Source organism: Scyliorhinus canicula, chromosome 13 (assembly GCF_902713615.1).
Source record: "Scyliorhinus canicula chromosome 13, sScyCan1.1, whole genome shotgun sequence".
NCBI lineage: Eukaryota > Metazoa > Chordata > Chondrichthyes > Carcharhiniformes > Scyliorhinidae > Scyliorhinus > Scyliorhinus canicula.
This window is the reverse complement of record NC_052158.1, coordinates 59,485,289-59,500,328: the sequence shown is the minus strand read 5'-3', so window position 1 is coordinate 59,500,328 and position 15,040 is coordinate 59,485,289.

Sequence of the window (15,040 nt, the reverse complement as noted above, 5' to 3'; positions counted from 1 at the left end):
CAGCCTGATGCTGCACCACCCCACAGACCACACCCTCACTACCCTACCGCCTGACACTGCACCACCCCACAGTCCACACCCTCACCACCCCACCGCCTGACTGCACCACCCCACAGTTCCTCTCTCACACCCCACCACCTGACACTGCACCACCCCCACAGTCCACACCCTCACACCCCACCGGCTGAAACTGCACCACCCCACAGTCCACACCCCCACCACCCCACTGCCTGACACTGCACCACCCCACAGTCCACACCCTCATACCCCACCGCCTGACACTGCACCACACCACAGTCCACACCCTCACTACCCCACCGCCTGACACTGCACCACCCCACAGTCGACACCCTCACTACCCCACCGCCTGACACTGCACCACCCCACAGTCCACACACTCACAACCCACCGCCTGACACTGCACCACCCCACAGTCCACACCCTCACTACCCCACCGCCTGACACTGCACCACCCCACAGTCCACCCCCTCACTTCCCACCGCCTGACACTGCACCACCCCACAGTCCACACCCTCACTACCCCACCACCTGACACTGCACCACCCCACAGCCCACACTCTCACTACGCACCCCCTCAACCCCTAACAAACGACAATGCAAGACTAACGAGACCTGCCTTAATGTGTTATCCGGGGCCACACTGCCATGGGACCGACCGTTCACCACGCTGACGTGCTTCAGCAACCTCTTCCGGCTGCAGTGTACATCCGGACAGACGGGAAGGACAACGGGCAGGAGGGCCATCCTCTGAGGCCGGCACCGAGGTCTGACGCACAGAGGACAGACAGAGATGTCAGGACGCACGATTACGACTCATATGAAAGTGTGACGGATGGGGTGGGGACAGCTAGTCAGGACAGTGACACACGGAGGAAGTTGTGGCGTACGAGGCACGGAAACTCGCACCGGCTGTGGTCGAAATCCAGCGGGCCACGGTTCCACACAGGAGGCAGAGCTGGGGACAGACGAAGACCTAGCGGCCGTGGCACTGCTGTCACCCACACCCCCCAGCATCGCAGGTGCACTCACCTCGGTTGGGCAAGTTAGTGGCGAGGCACCTGGTACACATTCTGGTGCGCACCACACAGTCGAACCGGTACAGCAGGTGGAGGTATGCGAAGCCTAGGGCCTGGACGGTCGGAGGGCAGGCCGGGCCCAGCACCCAGCTGCTGCCCAGATGGCTCCCGTTTTCCTGGCCATTCCGGGCCCACCCACAGACCCCAGGTGCATTTGGCACCCCAGGGACCAGACGACGGGATGACGGCAACTGCAGACGCAGCTAGAGGAGTCTATCCACATCCACGAGCAGGGAGTGTTGCCGGTCATGGCTGCAACCCAGGCCGACACCGCACGGGTGGCGTCCACCTTGGAGGCAATGGGGGAAACGGCTTCGTCCATGGGTCAGGTTCTTCAGGGCGTGGGGCTTAGTGCGCACGCGTCACCCATGGCCCATGACAGGACTGCCCTCTCACAGGCAGCCATGCTGTAGAGCCACATGGATATTACCGCCGCGCTCCGGCCCAGTCTCAGCAGGCCATCGCTGAGAGCATAGGCGGCCTTGTCCATGTAATGGAGGGCATCGCCAAAACCCAGCGGGAGGTAGCGATGTCCCTGACAGGGATGTCGCACTCCCTCAGCTCCATTACCGGCAGCGTTCAGACCCTGGTCGATTCCACAGCGGGCCTGCAGGACTGGCAGCGCCAGGTGTCGGTGGTGCAACGGGGCCTGCATCCACGCGCATCGCCGTCCCTTAGAGAGGCCCGGGGGCCAACTGGCTCCCCGAGGGAGGAGGAGGTCCCGGTGCCTGTCCCTGTAGCCACAGCAAGGGAGGAACCGGAGCACTCGCACTCCCCCTGTCATGTCCCTGGTGCATCTGGTGGGGAGCGGGCAGAGGAGGGGGTCACCATGTCATCCAGCACGCCCGCCGAGCAGGCTGGCCCATCCTGGCCGGGCCGCCCCAGGAAGCGCACGCTGACGGGAAGTCAATTTGACGGGCAGAACCCTCAGCAGTCCGCCTCCACTCCTGCTGTGCAGTCTGGGGGATGGGGGTGGGGTGGAGGGGGTTGCAGGTGGGGGTAATGGTTTGGGGAGGGGAGCGGGGGTGGCGGTGTGGGGGGTTGGGAAGCAGTCTTGCCCACTGACGGTTCTGGCCGAGGATCATCGCAAGGGTGAGGCTGGGAGTGGACCCCATCCCGACACCAAACACACCTTGTGCTCCAAGCGACAACGTCTGCTGCCCACATGGACATTTGATGGAGTGTCCCTGATACACAGTGGGGACACCGAGGTGGTGGTGTTCAGATATGGCCATGAGTCCGACGGTCAGTAGCGATTTGTAGTTCACAGCTCATCGCAGAGTGGGTTGTCATCATCCAGCATGGCAGTGTTCACACCCGCTTACGGAGGTAGCAGTCTACTGACAGTAACGAGGTACCGCAGGTGCAGTGCGGCGTGATGGTGGTGCCATGTCTGGCAGGGTTCGGTGTTGATGTGGGACGTGTGTGAAGGGGTGCTGGGTGGTGCCAACGTACGCGGTCAATGGTGCCAGTGCCCTGAAGAACGATGCCCTCCCCCTAGTGAACGGACCGTGCGGCGATCAGCGCATCTCGTGCCTGCTGCCCCAATCGGTTCCGTTGTGCGGCCTCTCGGCCGTACCCTGATGGTGTCTGTGCCCCGTCACCCACCCACCTTCCTCCCCCCCTCTTCCCCTACCACCTTCTCCTCCTCATGATCAGCATCGGCGGCCTCACGTGCGTCCACATCCTCCATCACATCACCCCTCTGTTGGGCAATGTTGTGCAGAACGCAGCATGCGACGACAATCCGTCTGATCCTGTCGGGGTTGTATTGCAGGGCGACCCCTGATCGGTCCAGGCAGCTGAACCTTATTTTGAGGAGGCCGAAGCACTTCTCCATGACACCCCTAGTCGCTGCGTGTGCCTCATTGTGCTGGCACTCCGCGTTTGTCTGTGGCCTCCGTATGGGTGTCATTAGCCACAGCCGCAACGGATAACCCCTGTCGCCCAGCAACCAGCCCCTCATCCGAGGTTGGGTGACCCTCAAAAATTGCAGGGATGAACGACTGTGCCAATATAAAGGCGTCTGCACGCTTCCCGGATACTAGGCGCACACCACCTGTACGTTCATCGAGTATGCCCACTTCCTGTTCATGAAGACGTCCCTGTCCCGCAGTGCTGCACACAGGTTGACATGAACACCATCCACGATGCCCTGTACCATCGGTATGCCGGCCACTTTGACGAATTGCGATGCCCTGACAGCCTGGTCCTCCGGGAAGTTGATGAACCGTCCCGCGACTGCATAGAGGCCATCGGTTACTGCCCGGATGCACCGGTGCACCGAGGCCTGTCTAATCCCACCCAGGTCCTCGCTCGGCGACTGGAAGGAGCCGGTCACAAAAATATTCAGGGCCAGAGTGATGCGACCACCAATTCACTCGAGACAAGAGTAGAAGTAAACTGTGGCTTTAATCAACTTGGAACAGTGCCTGCCTGCGACTGATCCAATACTGAGAACCGGCGACAGGTCGACTGCTCTTTATGCCTCCCTTGAAGGCGAGGAACCATGGGCGGAGCCCATACATGCCCCAACATGTTCCCCTATGTATAATGCCATACAACGGCCCATAGGAGAAGCCCACAAGGGCAACAGCATAGCACAGATACAAATACAAGGGCAACAGCACAGATACAAATACAAAGGTGGATTATTGGCATAATACATTCACCCCCTCTTAAAAAATGAAGTCCGGCGGGGGGGTGATGGGTTCATAAATTCAGCTGGTCCGGCGCACGAATTGTGCGCTGTGATCGGCGAAGCTCTGGCGTTGTTGCTGGCCCGGGTGTCGAACTCGTCCGTGCTGGCATCGGTAATGAGGGTGCCGGTGCAGGTGCAGACGTGGACTCTGGGAGCGTCTCTTCTGGAGCTTTATTCCTGTGAACCAGTGAAGGGGGGATGGTGTGCGGGAGGGAGCGCGGGAGCCATATAAGGGCGGGGGCGTTGGTCATGGGTAGGTTGGGCGGGATATGGTGGAGGGGCGGTGGTGGTGGAACTGGCGGGTGCCAGGTCCCGGAGGGAGACCGTATCCTGTCGGCCATCGGGGTGTTCAATATAAGAGTACTGGGGGTTGGAGTGTAAGAGATGGACCCTCTCTACCAGAGGATCGGACTTATGGCTCCTGATGTGTTTTCTGAGTAGGACTGGCCCCGGTGTCTTCAGCCAGGACGGAAGCAAAGCCCCTGAGGTGGATCTTCTAGGAAAAACAAATAGGCGGTCATGAGGGGTCTCCTTTGTGGCCGTGCAAAGTATGGACCTAATAGAGTGGAGTGCATCGAGGAGAACCTCCTGCCAGTGGGAAACTGGGAGATTCCTGGGCTGCAGGGTCAGTAGGACGGTCTTCCAGACCATCGCGTTCTCCCTCTCCACCTGCCCGTTTCCCCTGGGGTTATAACTGGTAGTCCTGCTCGAGGCGATGCCCTTACTGAGCAGGTACTGACGCAGTTCGTCGCTCATGAACTATGAACCCCGGTCACTGTGGACATAATTGGGGAAACCAAACACAGTGAAGACACTATGACGGTGAACGTGGTCATGTCAGGGCAAGGGACTGCAAAGGGGAAGTGGGAGAACTCATCAATAATATTGAGGAAATATGTATTGTGGTTATTGGAGAGGAGGGGCCCTTTGAAATCGATACTAAGGTGCTCAAAGGGCCGGGATGCCTTTACCAGATGGGCCTTATCTGGTTGATAGAAGTGCGGTTTACACTCCGCACCGATCTGGCAGTCCCTGGTCATGGCTCTGGCCTCCTTGTAAGAGTAGGGCAGGTTGCAGGCCTTAATATAGTGGATAAGCTGGGTGACCCCCCAGTGGCATAGGTCACTGTGGATAGCCCGTAGTCGGTCATCTTGCGTGCTGGCGCATGTGCCGCTGGACAGGGCATCTGGGGGCTCATTGAGCTTCCCAGGACGATATACTATATCATAAGTATAATATATTCAATCCTCCACCTCAAGATCTTATCGTTCTTGATTTTGCCCCGCTGCGTATTGTCGAACATGAAGGCTACCGATTGTTGGTCGGTGACGAGGGTAAACCTCCTACCAGCGAGGTGGTGCCTCCAGTGCCGTACGGCTTCCACGATGGCTTGGGCCTCCTTCTCGACTGAGGAGTGCCAAATTTTGGAGGTGGTGAGGGTGCATGATAAAAACGCTACCGTTTTGCCTGCTTGATTGAGGGTAGCGGCGAGAGTGACCTCTGATGCGCCGCTCTCCACCTGGAAGGGGACGGACTCGTCCACCGCGTGCATAATATGAAAAGAAACCAAGGCACCTCTTCAGGGTCTTGGGGGAGGGGAAGTTGCAGGAGGAGGCGCATATGGTCAGGGTCAACAAGAACAAAGAACAATGAAAATGACAGCACAGGAACAGGCCCTTCGCCCCTCCAAACCTGCGCCGATCTAAACCTGTCCCCTAGTTTCCAAGGATCTACTTTCCTCTGTTCCCCGCCCGTTCATATATCTGTCTAGATGCATCTTAAATGATGCTATTGCGCCCGCCTCTACCACCTTCGCTGGCAAAGCGTTCCAGGCACCCATCACCCTCTGCGTAAAAAACTTTCCACGCATATCTCCCTTAAACTTTCCCCCTCTCACCTTGAAATCGTGACCCCTTGTAACTGACACCCCCACTCTTGGGAAAAACCTGTTGCTATCCAGCCTGTCCATACCTTACCCTGGGATATTTAGTTGCTAGTCTTGCCCTTCCTCAACCAAGTCTCAGTAATACTAATAACATCATATTCCCAGGTACTAATCCAAGCCCTGAGTTCATCTGCCTTACCTGCTACACTTCTTGCATGAAAACAAATGCACCTCAGACCACCTGTCCCTTTGCGATCATCATCTCTTCCCTGTCTACTCTTCCCCTTAGTCACATTGAGTTTATTATCTAGTACCTTATTGGCTTTAGTTGCTGCCTCTTTACTGACCTCTAACTTCCTAATCTGGTTCCCAACCCCCTGCCACATTAGTTTAAAACCTCCCCAACAGTGTTAGCAAAAGCACCCCCGAGGACATTGGTTCCAGTCCTTCCCAGGTGTAGACCATCCGATTTGTAATGGTCCCACCGCCCCCAGAACCGGTTCCAATGTCCCAAAAATCTGAACCCCACCCTCCTGCACCATCTCTCAAGCCACATTTTCATTCTGACTATTCTTGAATTTCTACTCTGACTGTCTCGTGGCACTGGTAGCAATCCTGAGATTACTACCTTTGAGGTCCTACTTTTTAAACTTATCTCCTAACTCCCTAAATTCTGATTGTAGGACCTCATCCCATTTTTTACCTATATCGTTGGTGCCTATATGCACCACGACAACTGGCTGTTCGCCTTCCCCCTTCAGTATGTCCTGCAGCCGATCTGAGACATCCCTGACCTGAGCACCCGGGAGGCAACATACCATTCGGGAGTCTCGTTTTCGACCACAGAAACGCCTGTCTACTCCCCTAACGATTGAATCCTCTATGACAATAGCCCTGCCAGTCTTTTTCCTGCCCTTCTGTGCAGCAGAGCCAGCCACGGTGCCATGAGCCTGGCTACTACTGCCTTCCCCTGGTGAGCCATCTCCCCAACAGTATCCAAAACGGTATACCTATTTTGGAGGGAGATGACCGCAGGGACACCTGCACTGCCTTCCTGCTCTTTCTCTGCCTTTTGGTCACCCGTTCACTGTCACCATCACCAATTCTAATCTGCGGTGTGACCAACTCACTGAACGTGCTATCCACAACCTCCTCAGCATCACGAATGCTCCAAAGTGAGTCCATCCGCAGCTCCAGAGCCGCCTAACAGAAGCTGCAGCTGGACACACTTCCCGCAATGAAGAAGTCAGGGGCATCGGCCGTGTCCCCGAACTCCCAAATTGAGCACGAGGAGCAGAGCACGGGTCTGGAATCTCCTGCCATTTTTACATTTTACCTTAACTGATTACAAATATAATATCAAATAATGAATAAGTGAAAAGAATAAGGATTTTACTTACCAGTCACAATACTTAGCAACACATGAAGAGTAAAATTTCTCCCAGCTACTGCTAATTGGAGCACTTTCCTTACCAGCCAATCAGATCCCTGCTTTGCTGTGATGTCACTCTTCACGGTAAGTTTTTAAAGTGGTAAACTTACCTTTCCGACATACCCCTGGTCACTACTCTCACCAAAAATCTGAAGGCCGCTGCTCCTTATCACCACAGTCTTTTTTTTTGGTTAGAAGAGGAGGGCGGGTGGGAGACACTACACATGTAGTGTCTCGGGTCAGCCGCTGCCCAAGTATAACAGTTCACTCACCTTCCCAGAGCGCAATTCGACCGCTCCCATTCAGCTCCTCCCTCTCACCGCTCCTGTAAGGGAAGTTTTTAAAATGGGAAACTTCCCTTCCCAACAGCCCCCTGGTTACTGCTCTCGCTGCTACCACTGAAAAACTCTCCCTGCTCTTTAATGAAGTCTCACCCCTGCCTCTCCGTGCTCTTTAATGAAGTCTCCCCACCCTGTCTCTCCGTGCTCTTTAATGAAGTCTCGCCCCTGCCTCTCCGCGCTCTTTAATGAAGTCTCGCCCGTGTCTCTCCGTGCTCTTTAATGAAGTCTCGCCCCTGTCGCTCTGCGCTCTTTAATGAAGTCTCGCCCGTGTCTCTCCATGCTCTTTAATGAAGCCTCACCCCTGTCTCTCCGCGCTCTTTAATGAAGTCTTGCCCGTCTCTCTGCGCTCTTTAATGAAGTCTCGCCCGTGTCTCTCCGTGCTCTTTAATGAAGTCTCGCCCGTCTCTCCATGTTACTTAATGAAGTCTCGCCCCTGTCTCTCCCTGCTCTTTAATGAAGTGTCGCCCCTGTCTCTCCGTGCTCTTTAATGAAGTCTCACCTCTGTCTCTCTGCGCTCTTTAATGAAGTCTCACCCCTGTCTCTGCGCTCTTTAATGAAGTCTCGCCCCTGTCTCTCCGCGCTCTTTAATGAAGTCTCGCCCGTCTCCATGCTACTTAATGAAGTCTCGCCCCTGTCTCTCCGTGCTCTTTAATGAAGCCTCGCCCCTCGCCCCTGTCTCTCCGTGCTCTTTAATGAAGCCTCGCCCCCGTCTCTCCGTGCTCTTTAATGAAGTCTCACCTCTGTCTCTCCGCGCTCTTTAATGAAGCCTCACCCCTGTCTCTCCTTGCTCTTTAATGAAGTCTCGCCCCCGTCTCTCCATGCTCTTTAATGAAGTCTTGCCCCTGTCTCTCCGTGCTCTTTAATGAAGTCTCGCCCCTGTCTCTCCACGCTCTTTAATGAAGTCTCGCCCCTCTCTCTCCGCGCTCTTTAATGAAGTCTTGCCCGTCTCTCCGCGCTCTTTAATGAAGTCTCGTCCCTGTCTCTGTGCTCTTTAATGAAGTCTCGCCCCGTCTCTCCGCGCTCTTTAATGAAGTCTCGCCCCTCTCTCTCCGCGCTCTTTAATGAAGTCTCGCCCCTCTCTCTCCGCGCTCTTTAATGAAGTCTCGCCCCTGTCTCTCTGTGCTCTTTAATGTAGTCTTGCCTCTGTCTCTCCACGCTCTTTAATGTAGTCTTGCCTCTGTCTCTCCACGCTCTTTAATGAAGTCTCGTCCCTGTCTCTGTGCTCTTTAATCAAGTCTCGCCCCGTGTCTCCCCGCGCTCTTTAATGAAGTTGGGTCCTGGAAGCCCGTTGTCCACGACGTAGCCGTGGATGGCTAGTCTGGTTGTGCGGAAAACGCATTTCTCTTTGTTGTACGTGAAGTTTAGGGTTTGGCCGGTTTGGAGAAATCTGTGGAGGTTGGCATCGTGGTCCTGCTGATCATGGCTGCAGATGGTGACATTGTCCAAGTACGGAAATGTGGCCCACAGCCCGTATTGGTCCACCATTCGGTCCATTGCTCTTTGGAACACCGAAACCCTGTTCGTGACACCAAAGGGATGTGGAAAAGGTGGCTGTCTGCCTCAAAAGCCGTGTAGTGGCGGTTCTCCGGGTGGATTGGGAGCTGTTGGTATGCAGTCTTCAGATCCACCCGGTAGTGTACGATCTGGTTTACCATGTCTGCAATCCGGGGAAGAGGGTATGCATCGAGTTGCGTGTATCGGTTTATGGTTTGGCTGCAATCATCTACAACCATCCGGTTCTTTTCCCCGGTCTGGACAACCACCACCTGAGCTCTCCAGGGGCTATTGCTGGCCTCGATGACCCTCCCGCAAGAGTCGCTGGACCTCGGACCTGATAAACGTCCTGACCTGTATGAACAAAGAACAAAGAAAATTACAGCACAGGAACAGGCCCTTCGGCCCTCCCAGCATGCGCGATCCAGATCCTTTATCTAAACCTGTCTCCTATTTTCCAAGGTCTACTTCCCTCTGTTCCCGCCCGTTCATATACCTGTCTAGATGCCTCTTAAATGATGCTATCGTGCCCGCCTCTACCACCTCCGCTGGTAAAGCGTTCCAGGCACCCACCACCCTATGTGTAAAAAACTTTCCACGCACATCTCCCTTAAACTTTCCCCCTCTCACCTTGAAATCGTGACCCCTTGTAACTGACACCCCCACTCTTGGGAAAAGCTTGTTGCTATCCACCCTGTCCATACCTCTCATAATTTTGTAGACCTCAATCAGGTCCCCCCTCAACTTCCGTCTTTCCAACGAAAACAATCCTAATCTACTCAACCTTTATTCATAGCTAGCACCCTCCATACCAGGCAACATCCTGGTGAACCTCCTCTGCACCCTCTCCAAAGCATCTACATCCTTCTGGTAATGTGGCGACCAGAACTGCACGCAGTATTCCAAATGTGGCCGAACCAAAGTCCTATACAACTGTAACATGACCTGCCAACTCTTGTACCCAATACCCCGTCCGATGAAAGCAAGCATGCTGTATGCCTTCTTGACCACTCTGTCGACCTGCGTTGCCACCTTCAGGGTACAATGGACCTGAACTCCCAGATCTCTCTGTACATCAATTTTCCCCAAGACCCTTCCATTGACCACATAGTCCGCTCTTGAATTTGATCTTCCAAAATGCATCATCTCGCATTTGCCTGGATTGAACTCCATCTGCCATTTCTCTACCCAACTTTCCAATCTATCTATATTTTGTTGTGTTCTCTGACAGTCCTCATCGCTATCTCCACCAATCTTAGTATGCTATACTGCCTGCTTCTGGTGGCGACTGGTTTGCAGTCAGCGCTGAGGTTAGCGAAGAGTGGGGGAGGGACGACTTTTAGGGTCGCGAGGCTGCATATGGTGAGTGGGGGGAAGGGGCCCCCCCGAACTTCAGGGTTAGGCTCCTGAGGTTGCATTGGAAATCTAGTCCCAATAGGAGAGGAGCGCAGAGGTCTGGGAGCACATATAATTTTAAATTGGCGTACTTGGCGCCCTGTATTGCTAAGGTTGCGATCGTGCACCCACGGATTTGCACCGAGTGCGGCCCAAGGCGAGGGAGATGGTTTGGTGCGCCGGGGAAATTGTGAGCGAGCAGTGTCTTAGCATGTCCGCGTGAATGAAGCTCCCGGATTCGAAAAGGCAAGGCGCCTCGTGCCCGTTTACCCGGACGGTCACCATAGAGCTCCGGAGGTGCTTGGGTCGCGACTGGTCCAGGGTGACCGCGCTGAGTTATGGGTAGCCGGCGTGGTCGGAGGTGCTGGTGCAGCTCCGCAATGGCTTCCCTTGTTGATCGTACGCGTCGAGCAGCGTAGCAGACGGCGGCCAAGATGGCGGCCCCCGTTGGTCGAGCGTGGCGGTTGATGAGGAAGATGGTGTCCAAGATGACGGCCCCCATGGATCGCACGTGTTCGGCCGCGTGGGGGAGGATGGCCACGTGCTGTGATGGCTGGAAGATGGCTGCCCCCACGGGTAGCACGAGGCTGATGACGCGTCTGCAGGGGGCGGAGTCGGCAGACATGCTGCCACACTGCGGGCCCGTGAGTTTGAGGATCGGGCCTGTGCGTTAGACTTCTTGGACCTGGCCTGGCAAACTTTGGCGAAATGTCCTTTTCTCCCGCAGCTGCTGCAGTTCACGTTACAGGCCGGACAGTGCTGCCGGGGGTGTTGGGACTGACCTCAGAAATAGCAGGGTAGCCCCCCATGATGGGCGGGTGGCCGCGTGGCACAATCCTGGGGTAGTCTTTCGTCGGGGGTCCACGAGGGGTCGCGTGGTCAGCCGGGAACGCGTTAAAGCTCTGGAATGCTACTTCCAGAGAGGAGGCTAACTTTACCATCTGATCCAGGCCCAGGGCCCCCTTTTTGAGTAGGTGCTGTCTCACGTAGTTGGACTGGATTCCCGCCACGTAGATGTCTCGGATGGCAAGTTCGATATGTTGAGTGGCCATAACGGCCTGGTAGTTGCAGCTGCGGCGAGGACGTTGAGGTCGCGTAGGTAGTTTTCTAGCGATTCCCCGGGACGCTGGCGGCAGGTGGTGAGGTTGCATCGCGTGTAGACCTCATTCACGGACCGTACATAGAGGCGTTCGAGCATCGCGAGGGCATCTGCGTAGGAGGAGGCTTCAACGAGTTGAACAGAGATTCGATGGTTCACCCATGCGTGGAGGAAGCTCAGCTTCTGTTCGTCGGTGAAGGAAGGCGTGGAGAAGGCTGCGAGATAGGTCTTGAAGCAGCGGAGCCAGTGCGAAAAAATTTATTTTGCCTCCGCGGCCTGAGGATTGAGTTCCAGTCGGTTAGGTTTGAGGGCTAATTCCATAGTTGCGTTTAAGTTGATTAAATTGTTGCGACCATCAATTCACTTGAGACAAGAGTAGAAGTAAACTGTGGCTTTAAATCAACTTAGAACAGTGCCTGCCTGCGACTGAACCAATACTGAGAACCGCTTACAAGTCGACTGCTCTTTATACCTCCCTTCAAGGGGAGGACATGTTCCCCTTTGGATAATGCCATACAATGGCTCATAGGAGAAGCCCACAAGGGCAACAGCACAGATACAAATACAATGATGGATTATTGGCATAATACATTCACCACACACAGTTACCTTCACCCTCACTGGGAGAGCATGTCCTCCCCTGTTCCATGTGACTCGAGGTGCGCCAGTAGGTCACTTATATGTGCGACCGTCCCACGGCTCATCCGGAGTCGCCTCCTGCATGCCACCTTCGTCATGTCCTCGTATAAATTGCGGTCCCGGTACACTCGGTCACGCATGGCACGTCCTCGTCCCCAGATAACCCTTCAGGATCTGTGTCGTTGTCCTGTTCCCGGCTGGCGACGTGGGGGTGGTCCGCACCCTCCGCTTCCTCGTGGAATTGTCGGGCATGGTGCCCTGCAGCAGCAGCGCCTTGCACGGGGCCCTCCGCAGCCACTCCTACTGCCGCACCCTCCATGAGTCACCCTCCTCGCATGCGTCGGTTGACCATCTGCATTGCTGCCGCCACGGCGGCGAACATCGAAGGCTGCTGCGAAAACATCACACACTTGAAGGGGGGGGGGGGGGGGGGGGGGGGGGGGGGGGGGGGGGTTGGTATGGGAGGGAGAGGCAAGGAAGTTTGTTAGTCGGGCGCTTTGACATGCGGCAGCAAGGCCCTTTGGATGAATGGGTGCCCAGGCAGCCTGGACCCTGGACACTGTTCAATCAGACATGCACCGTCCCACCCGCCACAGTATCCGTTTCCCGCACCGCTCAACCCGTCCCTCCACATCGCAGGGCCAGCAGACAGACCCCTTCACCATGGCGCCGGTTTGGTACGATGTCTTCGCCACCCTCCTACCGCCGCAGTCGATCGGGGGGGGTCTCCGTCCCGCGGCCAACAGTTGGTTGGGCACCCCCCCAACCCGGTAGGATGGTGGGATCATTTGCCCCACTCCATCCTCCATTCCCCTTCCCAGGACCACAACACCGCCACCGTCCGCAACCCCATTTCCCCCTTCCGTGTACTCCCTCACACTCCTCCTTGGCCTTATCCTCGCCCGTCCCAGACTGCCCTCCCCCCCACTCCCCCCATCCCTCCCTTCCCAGACCGCCCTCCCCCCACCCACTCCCTCATCCCTCCCTTCCCAGACCGCCCTCCCCCCCACTCATTCCCCCTCCCTCCCTTCCACATTCCCCCCTTCCCTACACCCCACTCCCCCATCCCTCTCTTCCCCACTTCCCCTTCCTCTCTTGCCCACTTCCCCTTCCTCTCTTCCCCATTCCCCCTCCCTCCCTTCCCCACTCCACCCTCTCCACCACCACACTCCACCCCCCCCCCCCCCCCCCCCCCCCGCACTCCAGCACGGGTTCAATTCACTTCCCAGCTTACCCGAATAGGCGCCGGAATGTGCCAACTAGGGGCTTTTCACAGTAACTTCATACTTGTGACAATTAAAGGTTATTATTAAGTTTTCTTGTGGAGAGAAAAGGGAGCCAACGTTCCGAGTCTGGATGACTCTTTGTCGAAACTATTTTGAGTCATCCAGACGGAACCATTAGCTCCCTTTTCCCTCCACAGATTCTGTTAGAGCTGCTGAGGTTGTTCAGTATTTCCTGTTTTTGTTTCAGATTCTAGCATCCGCAGTAAGTTCCTTTCAGATTGATTTTAGTAGTCTGAACTCTGCCTGCCAAGGACAGGGGGAGGTTATCCCACTTCTGCCCGATTTAACCCCATTCACCAGGCTAGCATAATTACATTATGGGGCAACCGGTTTCCCAAGAACAAAAGCTGGATCTGGAAGGTAAAAAGCAAACATCCCCAAATCGGCTCCCCTCCCCAGAAAGTTGACGAGAAAGTATTCGCTCTTATCCAATTTCAAATTAAAGAATTATAGAATCCCAGAAATTACAATGCAGAAGGAGGCCATTTGGCCCATCAAGTCTGCATCGGCCCTTGGAAAGAGCACCCCATTTAATCCCCCCTCCCATAACCCAGTAAACCCACCCAACGTTTTTGGACACAAAGGGCAATTTATCATGGCCCATCCACCAAATCTGCCCATCTTTGGACTGTGGCAGTGATGCGCGATCAATAACTACTGAAATGAGGATGTAGTCCGAATTGAAGGCTTTAATGAACAAGGTGTTTCCTCAGCAGCTCGAGTACAGAAAGAGGCTGGCTGCTGGGAAACACGGGTTCTTATACCCCGCCTCACTGGTCGGAGCTACCTTACATTCCGACCAATGAAATGCAAACACTTGGGCCAATAAGCAGCGATCCTTCTCCACCAATGGTAGCTCACACTCCCAGGTGCCGTAGTACCTCTAGTCATACTACCACATTCACCCCCTGTTGAGAAAGGAATCCGGTAGGGGGGGAAAAATCTGCTCGGGCGTCCAGCCATTACTGGTAGTCCGGTGTGGGTGGGATAACTTACTGGTGGTATGACTAGTGATATGGTACTATACCCCTCTCGAATGGCGGCTGCCCACTGGCCCCTAACTATGTACGGAGTTGTGGTATATACATGGCGCACTGGCCCATAACTATTTACAGAGACAGAAAAAAAAATCCATTAATAGTTCACATCGACTCGATCAGACGATCGGGGCCTTAGACGTGCTCTGCGACCGACGGAGCTTTGGCGGAGATGTTGATGGAGGAGTGGGTGCAGTTGCGGTTGGGGGGGGGGGTCCCGGCATAGCCTGTTGGAAAAAGGGTTGTCCAGCGAAGGGGGCTATGGTGAGTGGTGCCGGCAGAGGGGTGGGTGGGGCTGGTGACGAGGGCGATGGAGGGGATCCGGCGGGCGCCAGGTCCCGTAGACAGAACGTGTCTTGTCGGCCGTCGGGGTACTCCACATACGCATATTGCGGGTTAATGTGGAGCAGTTGGACCCTCTCGACCAACGGGTCCAATTTGTGCGCCCGCACGTGTTTCCGGAGCAGGATGGGCCTGGGGACTGCCAGCCAGGTCGGGAGCGAGGTCCCTGAGGAAGACTTCCTGGGGAAGACAAGAAGACATTCGTGAGGCGTTTGATTAGTAGAAGTGCATAGTAGGGACCGGATGGCGTGGAGGGCGTCTGGGAGGACCTCCTGCCAGAGGGAGACTGGGA